Below are 16880 nucleotides of genomic sequence, written 5' to 3'. Positions count from 1 at the left end.
ATGCAATAAGGATGTGATTTATGGAAAAACAAAGACCAGAAATGGCACTCAGTAGACCCTATAATTCAAGATTAGACTATGACCATATATAAAAAGAGTGGAGAATAAATGCACACATACATGTTTCAAATTTATAGTAAAGGCTTAGGATAAATATTTGTCTTTTTTGTGATCTCCTTTTTTAAATTTTCAATTATCAAATATAGATTAACCAAAGATATTCTGATGGGAGAGATAAGAAGGCTTTTAAAGTGTTTTAATTTTTGCTAGTGTAATAGGATAGTGAATTCATGATTGTAATTTTGTGATTATTGTTGAAGCTCAAATTAGAGAAAACTGGTAAGAAGTACCACATTACAAAAGGTTGCTAAGACAGTGTATGCCAAACTCTCTAAAGGATAGCTATATTTTTTTATATTCCTTGTATGAATGAAACCATATAATGTTTGTCCTTCTCCAACTGACTTACTTCACTCAGCATAATAGCTTCCAGTTCCATCCAGGTTGAAGCAAATGATGGGTATTCATAGTTTCTAATGGCTGAGTAATATTCCATTGTGTATATATATACCACATCTTCTTTATCCATTCACCTTATAGGGAAAAGAGAGAAAATGAATGGGAAATATCAGAGAGGGTGACAGAACATGAGAGACTCCTAACCCTGGAAAACCAAACAAGGGGTAGTGGAAGGGGAAGTGGGCGGGGGGATGGGGTGACTGGGTGACGGGCACTAGGGGGGCACTTGACAGGATGAGCACTGGGTGTTATACTATATGTTGGCAAATTGAACTCCAATAAAAAATATACAAAGAAGTAAAAAATGATAATAATAAAAAGCCACTAGCCACTGTCACCTATTTACAACTCAGAAAAGACAAGTATTTCAAGGAAGGAATTGAAAATCACCAAAAGTCATAAAGCTTTCAACTCAGTAGGATATGCTGTCATGGAGTGGGAAGAGCGGGTGAGAAGCATCCATTGAGAATGAGAACAAAAAAAGGGTACTGTCATCTCACTTCCAGGCTTATTTCTATTCTACAGAGTTCTGTGAGCCTTTGCTAGCATGTAACACTGAAATAGCATGCCTTCGTAGAGTTCATGGTAGGTTCTGACACTTGTCCCCTAGAGCAGTCTATCCCTAGTATGGTCCATGAACTACTTACTGTATGGATAAACAGATAATTGATCATAAATGTTGGTAATTTGAGAACACATATCTAGAAGCCCAATGTGGGACTCCATCCTGGACCCCAGGATCATGCCCTGAGCCAAAGGCAGACACTCAGCTGCTGAGCCACCCAGGCGTCCCCACTGCCAGGTTTTAAAAAACAATAAAAATAAGCACATGGACTCAAATACTCTGACAAATGGCAATATGAGACTATAACTATGCAAATCATAACTAGATGCATATTTAGTCATATCTAATAATAATACAGGATTAGATTTCTAGAGGAATCTAATATATTGTTGTCTTAATATTTTTCATTTTTCTAATAATGTACTTTAATTTTTATTGCATTTTACATAAGCATGGTCTGTCATGATTGAAAAATAAATAAATAAAATACCTGATTTATTCTTTCATATAGAATTTCCGATGGGGCACCTGGGTATTTCAGTAGGTTAAGGGTCTGACTCTTGATATCTGCTCAGGTCATGATCTCAAGTAGGTGAGATAAAGCCCCACATTAGTCTCTGCACTCAGCAAGTCTGCTTCTTTCTTTCTTCCTCTCTCTCTGCCCATTCCCCCCACTGCTCCACCCAGCTTGTGCAAACTCTCTCTCAAATAAATAAACAAATAAAAAAAAAAAGAATTTCACAAACACCATCATTGTGTATGGGGAACAGCTGGTACCCAATTTTCATCTGAAAATTTGGAGACTAGCTGAAGCATAAGGGGAGAATAAGAAAAAAGGCAGTAGAAGAGTAGCCTTGGTGTTTCTCCTTGACTAAGCAGAAATATCAGAGGTTGAACCCTGTTGAGCAGTTTAAAAGTGTCCTGACAAACAGGATGATGGCCTGTCAGGGTGTGAGGACTTCAGGCCTTGCTTCAGGACCAAGGGCTGTGGGAGCTACTGGTTCAGGAGGTTTGGCATTGGCTGGTCAGAGGGGTCTAGTAGCTCTAGTGGGGATCCTTGTCTTCAGGGGACAATGCAACACATAGTTTAGAATTTCAAACCAAAACTGCTTAAATTTAAAGTCTCTCAATAACTGACTTTTTTTAGATTATCACAAAAACTTCTTTGTGTGTGTGATTTTTTTGATATGCTTTAAGTAAAAAAAAAAAAATAGTACAGGAAAAAAAAAGCTGCAACAGCCTTAGGTACTTAAATGTAGCACATTTGCCAGTATATACTCATTCATTAGCCAAACATTTTAGAATCTACTCATCCAGGGAAAATGGTGTTAGGGAACTTCATATAGTTTATCCTCGTGAAGTGACATTCTAAAGGGAGAAATGGATGTTAAGCATCAGAAACAGGATAGATCACTTATTTGGAGAATTCTACAGTGAGGCCATTCACATTCACTTCAACAGCTCTAAAACATTTTAAACTCAACATACAAGCAATATAGGAATCAGATTTACTGCAATAAAAATGGATTTAAGAATGTGGCTTGGGCATGTATTCTATTTCTTTACCCAAAGTGTAGATCTTACAAACTATCTGAAGAAAGAGAGAAATTTGAAGCGAGGAAGAGAAAATAATGAGGATGTCCTACAGGTTACAGGTTTGTTAGCTCTACAAAGGCCCTAAAAAATTTTGCCATTTTAATGTAATTGGAGAAGAATATTAATATAATCAATTATGGATCTCTAGGTGTTCAGAGGATAGCTCATTTGATTAGAAGCCAAGTCAGTTTCTTCTTTTAACTTCTTTAGAGCTATGTTTCAATTATCCCTTCCAAGTTAATTGATGCAATGTACAGATTGAGTTTGGATGATACCCATGCCCTCTTTTAAGCTGCTCATTCCTAAAGGAGTGCATTGGAAAATGTGTTGATGCCTTACTCTAAGCTAACTGTTCTCAAGATACCACTGTTTTGGGCAGTAATTCCTAGGGGTACAAACCAATTCTTTCCAAAAATGCTTTGGTGACACACCCTGCAATGTTTAACTATACTTCTCCATGAAATGACATTCTGTATAATCATAATACATCTTCCAAAACTATCAATTGTCTGATCACTTCCAGGTTTTATTTTTTTCTTTTTGAAAAGATTTTATTTATTTATTCATGAAAGATACACACAGAGAGAGGCAGAGACATAGCCAGAGGGAGAGACAGTCTCCCTGCAGGAAACCTGATGTGGGACTCCATCCTGGACCCCAGGATCATGCCCTGAGCCAAAGGCAGACACTCAGCTGCTGAGCCACCCAGGCGTCCCCACTGCCAGGTTTTAAAAAACAATAAAAAATAAACACATGGACTTAAATACTCTGACAAATGGCAACATGAGAATATAACTATGCAAATAATAACTAGATGCATAGTCTTTCAGAATATTTTTGTGTTCTGGAAACCTAATATATCAATATGTAAACAATCTAAATATTCTGAATGCTTTTGAGAAAAATTCTTTGAAGAAATTTAAATTTTATGTATGCCATATTCATCTGTTTTGTGCACAAATCATAAGGCTTGCAATTTACTCATTAATCTGTCAGCTATATGTCTTACAAATATAATCTGGTCAGTTTACTCCTCAGAACCTGAGACTTTATTTGTAAAATGGATGTAATTTACTAGAGTAATTTACTAGAGTAATTGTTTCATACTATCTTCTTTGAATCATCTCAACTATTACTGGGTAAAAAGAAGGAAGAAATCTTGGTGGTCAAGGCTGTAAGATTACTATTGTGGAAATGATAGCAGGTGTTTTTATATATATATATGTATATATATATATATACATATATATATATGAAAAATGTTCTGATATGCCTAAAACCCCTGTATAAGCATTTAATAGTCTTTTCTTGTTTTTTTTAAGATTTTTATTTATTTATTTATTCATGAGACACACACAGAGAGAGAGAGAGAGGGAGAGAGAGAGGGAGAGGCAGAGATACAGGCAGAGAGAGAAGCAGGCTCCATGCAAGGAGCCTGACGTGGGACTAGATCCTGGGACTCTAGAATCACTCCTTGGGCTGAGGGTGGTGCTAAACCGCTGAGCCACCCAGGCTGCCCCTCTTTTCTTATTCTAAATAGGATTCCAGACAGAAAGACTTGAGATTAATATTGATGTCACTTCTTGTTCATTTTAGTTAAATTGTATGGAATTATAGGTTTGTAGGTCAAAGATAGGTGGACCACATGGTTCAACTTAAGATAGAAGTACTACTTTCACAGTCATGCTTTTTCCTCCACCTCAAAAGATGTCAGTCTGTTTTTATATAAAGAAATTGAATAAAATAAATTTTTGAAAAGTTTTAACATCTAAGTACTATTTTCACACATGTCCGCACTGACTTTAGGAAATGATAAGAAAGAAATGTGGAGAGGAAAGCAAATATTTTCAAGAGTATCTTTTTGAAGTCAAAAATTACATGTGATACTACTCTTTAAAAAGTAGTTACAGTTTTGAACTTTATAAGAAAAGTTCATTTTTACTTCATTACAAGGCAGTGGGGAGGGTTGTCATAGAGGGGGAAAGATGAAAAGATATGGGAACATATGGAATTTTCGTTTTTTGGTACCTGTGTTCTGGTGTAAGTAACTCATTGGTCGGCTAGGGTTTATGGATATTTTGAGGTGGGTCACCTAAAGGGCCTTTTTGTATTTAGCCACGGGATGGCAGATCACTGTGGATCCTTCTACCCTACTCAGGTTTCTATTGTTCAACTTGGTTGCCCCATAGTGGCTTTTACAAACGTCAAATGATTTTACATTTGCATTATTATATTTTCTAATATGTATATGTACATTGTATCTCTTAGTTTTCTTGATACACAATTTTTATTCCAAATGTTTTTTAAATTTACATCTTGAAAATAAAGAGGTACTTAAAATTTTCTGTTTAGAAAGTCACTAAACATTTTTCTCACCAAACATTTCATCCAAAACAAAATTTTCATTATATTTTGTAACGCTGTACACCCCCAGATGTTTGTGGGGTTTTATTGAATAACCAACATGAGTACTCAGTCAGTTAAGTTCTGTCATCTTTCTTTCTAATGATCTCAATGCATAAAGGAGAGGGAAATCAATATATAAAAGAAGTTCTGATTTTTATTTCTCACTTCCAAAAAAGTTTTCCAAGATGAAGACATCCTGAACAATTATATCTGTCACCAGAACTTTCACAGTAGGAACCCTGTTCCCTGAATTAGAGGCAGCCTAATCATTGAACATTCAGGCAAATCTAGATTTGCCTTGAGGGTTTTTGGGTATTCAGGCTTTAAATCTTATTTAGATGTGTGATTATCACATTTAAACTAATTGTCTTCCCCCACCCCCCAAAGACTCTATCATTAAGTGTGTCATTTGAAGTCATTGTGTGTTATCAAAATAAGCATAAGGAAAGAATGGAGACAAACTCTTCCTTGGGGCTAGAGGGTGTATCTCATATAAATATTTATGTTCTAAGTAGAAATATTCTAAATGCATTTAGCTATGACCTATCATTTATATTAGGTGTCAACATTCCAATGTAATCACCTGGAGATTGATTAATCATTTAAGGTTGTACAGTTAAAAGGAAAACATTTACTAAAAGTAATATAGAGCCAGGATGATATTTTTGGGACCTTGACCTGTTTTTTGAGTTTAAGAAATGATGCTGTCATATTTCTATAGGAGACAGCATCTGGGATGCAAGATAAAATGGTGTTTCTCTAATACATCCCAACCCCACAGAACCAGCTGATTAGAAGCCTGGATGTTTGTATGACAAGCTTAGGTATTTGCTTGCCTCTGTGAAAATTAAATTGTCATTGTGCCAAGGGTATACAGAAAATATCCATTAGCAATTGATGTCAGTATGTTTATGTAGAATTTGAATGGGCTTTTTATACAGATCAAAATTGGCTATGTGGAAAGCAATAGAGATCAATTATACACTTAGAACATGAATTCTTAAAATAAATATCAAAGCTAAAAGGGAGGAGGTACTTCAGTTCTTATCTAGTTCCACTCCTGAAGCTCTGATAAGGGAAAAATTATTTTCCTTACAAGAAAAAGGACTATGTTTTTCACAAAGAGGTTGTAAAAAATTGAGATTTTTATATGTGAAAATGCTCTGAATTATTGAATTGATAGCAATGTTAATCTAAATTAAAATAAAGCTTTAAAGAACCCCTCATAGCATGAGGTTGAATTTGTTGTATTCTATACAAGATTTCTTGTTTGCACGTCTTTACAAATATATGTGTATATCTGGACCACCATGTTTGTTAATTATCACTTCCAGATTCCTATGTTAATTATGACAGGATGTTTCCACTTATTTCCTCTTTTGATCTGGTTTACTGGAAGTAATACCATTCATGTTTTTGCAAGATAGAGATAAGTAGAGATTGAAAACTGGCAGATACATAACCAAAAGCTGGATAGTGAAGAAGATACATGTCCCTAGATTAGAAAATGGTTGTGTCAATTTAAAAGAAAATCTTAAAAAGACTAATATTTTTTTAATTGCATATTTTATGTTAGTTGGAAGGTTATTGTACTATATTGCTGATTTTTAGAGGAATGGAGAAAACAATGATTTTGAAACCATCTGGCATTTTGGCACTTAGGAACTTTGAATATATTCTCCTATTCTTTATAACCATCTTATTATATGTGTAATAATATTGCTTTTTCACAAAAGACAAACTAGAGTTGACTATCTTCAACACTTATATTAGTGTGTGGTATCACAAAAAACAAACTAGAAGTGACTATCTTCAATACTTATATTAGTGTGTGGTAGATTGATGATTTAAACTCCAATCATTTTAATCACTAAATCTCAGCTCTTCAAGTATATTGTCATACATGCTAGGCTGTGTGTGTGTGAACACACACATATTTATAGATTCTCTCTCTATTCTTTTATTCTCATTCTATTCAAACTTGGTCAAAATATTAAAGTTCATCAACAGTTGCTTAAAATATACTAGTTTAGCATATTCACACATACAGCAAAATACATAATATATTTAAGAATATAGAAGAAAAATATGTCATTATTTTTAACTTCAAAAGATTTAACATATATTTTGGCAGCTATATATGAATAATGCAAAAATAATATGTATATATTTGTGTATATTTAAATACTGAACTTTTGGTCTGGGAAGAGTAAAGTGTTAACACAAGGATAGAAATACCTGTGGCTACGTGATGAAAATCAGCAAAGTAGTGCAACAAAAACAAGGAATAGAGGTGGCAGGGTCACAAGAGATATGGTTTGCCAAGTCATATGGAATAAATGAATTAAAATACACACCAAGATCCTAAATTGTCTTCACCATTGGTAGGATCAGTTGATGAAGAGCTATAAACTATGATGTGCTGGTAAATGTTTATCAACTAGTTCACTAGGTGGGAAAAAAAGCAAAAGTATGGATTTACATCATTTGCTAATTTCTGTGGTGTAAAATTCTGCAGCATGATTAATTTTAAATTCTCAATTTTATGTCACCACATGTGGCAATGGGAAGAAGCAGTCAAATTGGCTCTTGTGAGCCAGTTAAGTATACATATCACTAAATAAGTGACATATACATAATAGGTGCTTCCTTCAATAAATGCTGAATCTTAATTAAAAGAATACCATGAAAAAATGATGCTTATAAGATGGCTTATGAATAGGAATTTTAAAGTAAAGTAGAGAAGACAGTTGAGGCGATTGAAGTTTAAAGGGTAGGTCTGCATGATAGAAGCAGTGAAAATACGAATATTTCTGCAAAAGCTATGTGGATTAAAATTTAGAAGTTCAGCACAATATGTAAAGAAACTTGAATAAATTACACAAATATGTGTAATTCTGTTACTAAATTTGTAGTATTGTTCATTACATGAAATATTTGACTAGTTTGATTTACTAATGGAATTGCAATGCTTAATCAACGTTAGACTTATTTTAAATCAGGTACAACTGGTGTTTACTTAATTTTCTTCAGTTAAACAAGGCTTTGAAGATATGACTATAATCTTAAAATAATCATTTCAGTTGAAACAAAAATAAGACATATCTTAATTCCCTAATTGTTGTTGTTTATTATATTTCTTAGGTCTTCTTAATTTCTGCTGCCAGTTCTCAATATACTTTATGAAGCATTTCATACCATTTCTTTCATGTTCTATCTATTTCTATCTTTCTCAAATGCATTGGGGGAAAAAAGCCTTAAAATATAAAGTTTAAACTTGCAGAAATTTCTTGACAACTGTAATGAACAAAAGGATATATCTATGCTAATTTAAATATCTTCTATTTTTGTAGCCCCAGTTCTTAACAAATAGCATGTTGGAAATAATCATTCTTGTAATGAAAAGATTCATTCACATAATATATATTTCTAAATAAATATAAACATAATATGATTATTAAAATTTTTATCATGGCTTTTTTGTTATTAACTAAAATTGTATGACTATATATCATTTTTAGATAGTGGCATCTTATGAGAAGTTTCACCATACTTGTTAGTTATATGTCCCAACTGAATAATGTTCTAAACAAATATTTTATTATAGATAACTCATATATAATTGCAGTAGAAACTATTGCATGAACCATTGTCAAAGCTTTATTAAGCAATATTATTTAATAAACCAATTATAAAGGCTTGAAAATATGAACAACACATAAATTGCTTATGTAAAATTTTAAAAATGTTTAACAATATAATTTTGTAGCTATGTTTGAAAAGGAAAACATTCATACACACATTTTACAGCCCTTACTTTCAAGCATTTACACTTTTTTTTGAAATATTACCCTTTAAGCCAAAATTTCTTATTCTTACACTCAGCTTCAAGGTACAATATTTGGAAAGGTTAGTAAAATTCCATTAAGTCATTTTGAGTTATCTAAGGGTGAACTTTAAGAAATTGTTCAGATAGTTTTAATACACTTGAAGAGTTGAAAAGTAGTTTTGTTTTTAAAGTTCACACTTGGCACATATTTAGTCTTCACTGAAGAAATGACACCAGAACTTCTTGGAGCAAATGGAGGCACTTTAGGAGCATGATTGAAAATCTCTTTACCTTCTGTCTGATTCCTAAGTTATAGCAGACTGGATATGGCCCATATGAGACTGAAAGAAAGAGATATTTTATTTTTGGCCAATTAATATCCTTATGCCTTTCTATCTCTTGTCATATATTTTCTTGTATATTCATTTACTCTCTATAGGCCATCCTGCTGACAGAAATCTCATAATGGATACAAACATTTGCAAATGAGAGAAAAAATATCTTTCAAGGCAAACAGATTTATCTCTAGATTTTCTTTAAACTGTCATAGTTTTATTTATGTTTCCTTCCTATTTGCTCATGGGATGATATCACATGTACAGTGAGTTTTATAAATAATTTGAGTTAATGAAGGGACTTAACCAAAAAAGTAAGAGACATAGAAAGAGAGGTAATCAAGAGCCAGTGGAGGTGGTGGTAGGGGGAGGGGAGGTCTTTAATTACTTACTTCAAACATAATGTAAAATATAACATTTTGTATTTCCAAAAATAAAAACACCATACCAATACAAATCAAAGATCAAATATTTAGTCTAAAACGTACATTAAAGCTGGCAAAGTACACTAAATTATGCAACCCAGAATACTATTTTTTTTTATTATTGAATGAAAATATTCAAAACAGAATGCAGGTATATATTGCCTTGAACCAGAACAAAACTTGACTACAAAATGGCGTATATATATATTAACCAGCAAACCAAATCTGGTAATGTATGAAAACAATTATACACCTTGCACAACTAGAATTTACTCAGTTTGTCTAAGTCTTGGTCAACATTTGAAAATCAATCAATGTAATGACTATATTAACAAGCCAATGAAGAAAAATCCATAGCCATTTCAATTGACATAGGGTAAGCGTTTGATAAAACCCAAACCTATACATGACAAAGAAAACTTGCAGTAATTTAGGAATAGAGGAAACTAATTTACCTGGATGAAGACCATGTAATAAAAACCTGCAGCTAAGTTTATACTTAATAGCGAAAAAACTAAATCCTTTCCTCCAAAGATCAGAAATAAGATAAAGATATCTGTGCTTATGTGCCATTCTTATTCAAAGTACTCCTGAAATTTCTAAACATTTCAATAAACCAAAGGAAAGAAAAAGAAGAAAGAAGAAAAGAAAGAAAGAAAGAAAGAAAGAAAGAAAGAAAGAAAGAAAGAAAAAGAAAAAGACACACTGATTGATTAGAATGGAAGAAATAAAAGCTCTATTTGCAGATAACATTATTGTCTACATAGAAAATCTCAGGAAAACTAGAAAATCAATCTCAGAGCTAATAGTTAAGTTCATCAAGGTCACATTATACAAGATCAACAAACGAAATTTAGATTTTTATATACTAACAAAAAACACATGGAAACCAAATTAAAAAGAAATCATCATTTATAGTTGCTCCAAAGAAAATAAAATTCTTTGTTATAATTCTAACAAAATATGTATAGGATTGTGTCCTGAAAATTATAAAATGCTTGAAAGAGATCAAAGAAGAGCTAAATCAATCAAGCAGCATATCTTTTTCATAGGTTGGAAGATAAACATAGTAAAGATGCCAATTCTCCCCAAATTGATGCCAATTTTTCCCAAATGAATTTAATACAATTCTTAACAAAATTCTATCAGGATTTTTTTTACAATTAGATAAGTATATTCTAAAATATAACAGAAAATTTTAAAAAACCTAAAATGCTAAAAATGTCTCAGAGAAGAAGGATAAAGTAGAATGAATCACTTTTCCAAAGATTAAGCTTAAAATACAGTAATTAAGACAATATAGAAATGGCAATGGGACATATACATAGAACAGCAGAAAAAAAATTAAAAAGCCATATATACACACACAACAAATGCCCAACTGTTTTTTGACTTTATGCAAGTCACTACTCTCCTAAAATACCACGTATCAATGCCAACTGAGACCTTATCAGTCTGTGATTTATCCCATGGGGGAAAGTTAGAGTGTGTGAGTGAGCACTTGTCTTCCCTATCTGTGCAGGATACTGCCAAAGGGGCATATTTTTCTCTCACCCTGTCCCGGTACTAAGTAATAAGATGTGCAACTAGTGGATGCAGAGGAGGCTAAGAGAGAGTGGATAGGGCTTTCAGAGGACATGGAAGGAATTCAGACTCTACTGATCATGTCAAGGATGCAGCAAGAAGCCTGCACATAAGCCACTGAGGACAACTTTCCTACAAATCCCCCCAACTGGCATACAGGTACTCCCAGCACTCCATGTACTTCACTCACATATACTCACCTCTATCATGTGGCATACTCTCTGCCTCCTGATTGAGAGTGAGCCTTGGCAGATAGGTAGAAAGCACGTGCAGAAAGTTGGCCAGAATCTGTGTATAGGGAAAGACTACAAACTTGGGCTTTAGCACCATATGTGGTAAAGCAAAAGAGAGACTGTTGACATTCAGCTTGGTGTAGTGCAGGATCAAAAGAAGGCACACAAGTTTAAGAATTCTGCCACAAGTGGGAGCAAGAGGGCAGCCCAGGTGGCTCAGCAGTTTAGCGAGGCCTTCTGCCTAGGTTGTGATCCTGGAGACCTGGGACTGAATCCCACATTGGGCTCCCTGCATGGAGTCTGCTTCTCCCTCTGCCTGTGTCTCAGCCTCTATATTGCTCTGTGTGTCTCATGAATAAATAAATAAAATCTTAAAAAAAAAAAAAAAACCAAGTGGGAGCAAGAATTATGGAGCAGGTCTGAGAAAGCCTCAGAAACTCTAACAGAGCTAACAGAAGGTATTCTATTTCCAAAGTCAGGAAAGACTGGAGGAGACTGCTACTTCATACACAGCGACAACAATGCAAGATATCAAGGAATATGAAAAATCACAGAAACAAGACACCACCAAATAATCACAAAAATCATGAAACTAACCTCAAATATATGGGGATCTACCTTTTTCCTGATAAAGAGTTCAAAATAGCTATTTTGAGAAACTCAGCTACAAGAAAATACAGGAAGACAATTCAACAAAATCAGGAAAATAGGAAATAAACAAAATGAGAACTTTAACAAAGAGCTAAAAATCATAAAAAAAAAAAAACAGAAATTTTGGAGCTGAATAATTCAGTGAATGAAGTGATAAATGCTATAGAGAACATCAATATCAGAATGGATCAAGTATTTGAAAGAACCTATGAATTAGAAGACAGGGACTTGGAAATTATTTATTCAGAATAGAACAAAGAAGAAAGAATAAAAAAGAGTGAAGAAGGCCTACATGATCAAAACAAAAAAAGAAAAATTATTGGAGTCCTAAAAGGAGAAAAAAAATGGAAATAGATCAGAAAGATTGTTTAAAGAAATAATGGCTGAATACTTCCCATATCTGTGGAGAGATTTAGGTATCCAAGTCCGTGAAGCTTATCAAGTCTCCAATAAATTGAATTTAAAGATATCTGCAAGATATATTACAAGAAAGCTGTTAAAAAGAAAAAGAATATTAAAAGTAATAAGAGAAAAGAAGCTTAAAACTTTCAAAGGAATCCCTGAGAAGTTTATTAGCATATTTCTCAGCAGAAATCTTGCAGGTAGGAAGAGAGTATGATGATATATACAAAGAACCAAAGAAACCAACAAAAACTGCCAACCAAGAATACTCTGTATGGCAAAATTGTTCTTCAGAAATCAAAGAGAGAGATAAAGTCTTTCCCAGATAAGCAAAAATGGAGGGATTTCATCATAACTAGACCTGCCTTACAAGAAATGCTGAAAGGTGTTCTACAAGATAAAATGAAAGGATGCTAATTAGCAACATGAAAGCATATGAAAGTTTAAAACACACTCGCGAAGATATATAGTCAAATTCTGAATACTCTAAAATTGTAATAAAGTGATGATTAGCCACTTAATTCTAGTATAAAGGTTAGAGAACAAAGCATTAAAAATAACTAGAGCTACAATAACTTGTTAATAAATACACAATATGAAAAGATACATTGTGACATTAAAAACATAAAAAGAGGATGAATAAAATAGTTTCTGGATGTAATACAGGTTAAATTGTCATCAGTGTAAAACAGGTATCTATGGGAAATTTTATGTAAGCCTCAAGGAAACCATATAGCAAAAACTACAGTAGATATACAATAGATAAATGGAAGAGAATCAATGCATACCACTACAAAAAAAATCGATACATAAAGGAAGACAAAAAGAGGGGTAGAAAGGAAAAGGGAAAGTGCAAGACATCTAGAAAAAAATAAGATGGCATTGGTAAGTCCTCACTTACCAATAATTACTGTAATTGTAAACAGATTAAATTATCAAATCAGGAGCCATATAAAACACACATGCACACACAGAACTAAATACTGCCCACAAGGAATGAACTTCCAATATAAGGGCACACAAAAATTGGAAGTGAAAGGTATAGAAAAACACATTCTATGCAAGTGGAAACCAAAAGAAACCAAAGGCAGCTATACTTATATCAGACAACATAGACTGAGTCAAAGGTTGTAAAGGTACAAAGAAGGTTATTATATAGTGATACAGAGATCATCAAGAAAATATAACAATCATAAAAGCTTCCAACATTGGGACACCTAAATATATTAAGCAAACATTAAAAGATATAGAGGAAGAAATAGAAAACAAAATAATAGTAGTAGGAGACTTGATATCTCACTTTCAACAATGAATAAACCATCCAGACAGAAAATCAATATAGAAACATTAAACTTGATTGTACTTTAGAACAAATAGACCTAGTAGACTTATACAGAACATTCCATCCAGTATCAGCAGGATATATATCCTTCCCAAGTACATATGGAAAATTATCCAGAAAAGATTATATGTCACAAAACAAACCTTAACAAATGTAAGAACACTGAAATAATACCAAGTACTTTTTCTGACTATAGTGTTTTAAAACTAGAAATAACAGGAAGAAAACTGGAAAAAGTACAAATATGTGTAAATTAAACAACATATGCTTGAACAACCAATAGGTCAAAAATAAATTAAAAGGAATAAAAAAAATCTTGAGATAAAGTGAAAATACAAATACCAAAAGTTATGGGATACAGCAAAGCAGTTCTGAGAGAAGTTCATAGTGATAAACGCCTTTATTGAGAAATGAGAAAGATCTCAAATAAACAACCTAAATTATACCTCAAGGAACTAGTAAAAGAAGAACAAAATAAGCTCTCAGTAGACAGAAGGAAATAACAAAGACTATAGCAGATAAATGAAATAGAGACTGAAAAAACAATAGAAAAGATTAGTGAAAATAAGAGCTATTATTTTTTAAAGATAAGCAAAATAGACAAATATTTAACTAGTTTCACCAAGAAAAAAAATAAAAAGAGTACTCCAATTAATAAAAGTAGAAATGAAAGAACAGGGGCATGTGGATGGCTCAGTTGGTTGAGTATCCAATTCTTGGTTTTGGCTCAGTTCATGATCTCAGGGTTGTGAGATTGAGCCCTGCATTGGGCTCTGCACACAGTGTAGAGTCTGTTTGAGATCCTCTTTCCTCTCCCGCTCCCCGTCCTCCCCCTCTCAAATAAAGAAATAATCTTTTATTTAAAAAAAGATGTAAAAAGAGATATTACCACTGACAGCACAAAAATACAAGGGACCATAAAAGACTTGTATGGATTGCAGCAATATGGATGGAGCTAGAATTATGCAAAGTGAAATAAGTCAGTCAGAGAAAGAAAAATATCATGCGATTTCACTCATATGTGGAATTTAAGATACAAAACAAATGGATGTGGTGAAAAAAAGGAGAAGATAACCAAGAAACAGGGGCACCTGGGTGGCTCAGTCAGTTAAGCATCTGCCTTCTGCTCAGGTCATGACCCCAGGATCCTGTGACTGAGCTCCACATCAGGCTCCCTGCTCCGTGGGGAGCTTGCTTCTCCCTCTGCCTTTCACACTCCCTGCTTGTGCTCACTCTCTTTTTGTCTCTCTTTATGTAAAAAAATAAATAAATAAAATCTTAAAAAAAGAAAACTAAGAAACAGATTTTTAACTATGAAGATCAAACTAGTGGTTACCAGAGGGGAGCTGGGCCAGGGGTGTTATAGGTGATGGAGATTAAGGAGTGAATTAGTGATGTGCATTGGGTGTTGTATGGAAGTGTTGAATCACTAAATTCTATACTTGAAACTAATATTACACTGTATGTTAAGTAACTGGATTTTAAATAAAAATTCAGAAAAAAACACATATATTGGTGTATAATGGAAAATTATAACCAAGGAAAAAATGGATAAATTCCTTGAAATGTACAACCTGCCAAGACTAAATCAAAGAAATAGAAAATCTGAACAGACTAATAATGAGTAATGAGATGGAATCAGTAATCAAAAAGCACCCCATAACAACAAAAAGCCCAGGTCCAGATGGTTTCTCCTATTCTACCACACATTTAAAAAATTAATGGCCAGTCCTCCTCAAACTCTTCCAAAAAATTAAAAAGAGGTGGGAAAACTCCAAACGTAATTTTATGAAGCCATCATTATCCTGATAACAAGCCATATAAGGACACTGCAAGAAAAGAATATTAGAGGCCAATATTCCTATTGAATATAGATTTAAAAATCTTCCACAAAATTTTAGCAAGCCAAATTAAACAGCACATTAAAAAGACCACATGAGTGGGATTTATCCTTATGATGCAAGGGTAGTTCAGCATTCACAAATAAATCAATATAACACACCACATGGTAGAATCAAAGATAAAAATTATATGATCATCTCAATCAATTCAGAAAAAGGCATTTAAAAAATACAACACCTTTCATTATACACTCTCAATAGATATAGAAGGAACATACCTCAACAATATAATGACCATATGTGACAAGCAACAGCTAACATCATATTCATTGGTGAAAGTTGAAAGTTTTTCCTGTAAGATCAGAAACAGGTCAGGGTGCTGCCCATTCTGACCTCTCCTATTTAACATAGTACTAGAAGTCCTAACCAAGCAATTAGGCAAGAGAAAGAATAAAAGACATCCAAGCTTATAAAAAGAAGAAGGAAAATTATTTTGTTTGCAGAAGATGTGATCTTATATACTGAAAATAATAAAGACTCCACTAAAACTGTTGGAACTGATCAATGAATTCAGCATAGTTGTACGATACAAAGTCTACAAGCAGAAATCAGTAATAAGATTGGAGGCTTGTATCAATGTCAATATCCTGGTTGTACTAATGATCTATAATCTTACAAGATGTTGCCATTGGAGAAAACTGAATGAAGGGTACATGGGATCTTTCTATATCATTTCTTATAAATTAATATAAATCTAGAATGGTCTCAAATTCAAATTTTAAATAAAAATAAAGAATATAGTATAACTATCCATGTTTAACAGTACAATACAAAATGGGTTCTCTTTAGTTTCAGTGTTTATAAATATAGACAGGGTAGAAAATTAGTGATTAGCCCAAGAAAACAAGAATTAAACTTCTATAAGGATTCCCAGAGGCCTTAATATTGAAATCTCAGGACAGAAAAAGTAAATGCACATAGACATTACCTTCAAGAAAAATTATATGGAAGAAAAGTCTAGGTTAATATTAAGGTCACAAATTCTTCATCTAGGTGTTTTGCAGTATAACCTAGATTTATGTTAGAAAGATGGCATGCATTATGTTTTTCTCTTCTTGGGCATAACAAAGCTGGCAGCATACAACAGAATCT

Source organism: Canis lupus, chromosome 7 (genome assembly GCF_048164855.1).
Source record: "Canis lupus baileyi chromosome 7, mCanLup2.hap1, whole genome shotgun sequence".
Taxonomy (NCBI): domain Eukaryota; kingdom Metazoa; phylum Chordata; class Mammalia; order Carnivora; family Canidae; genus Canis; species Canis lupus.
Note: the sequence above shows the minus strand (reverse complement) of the source record.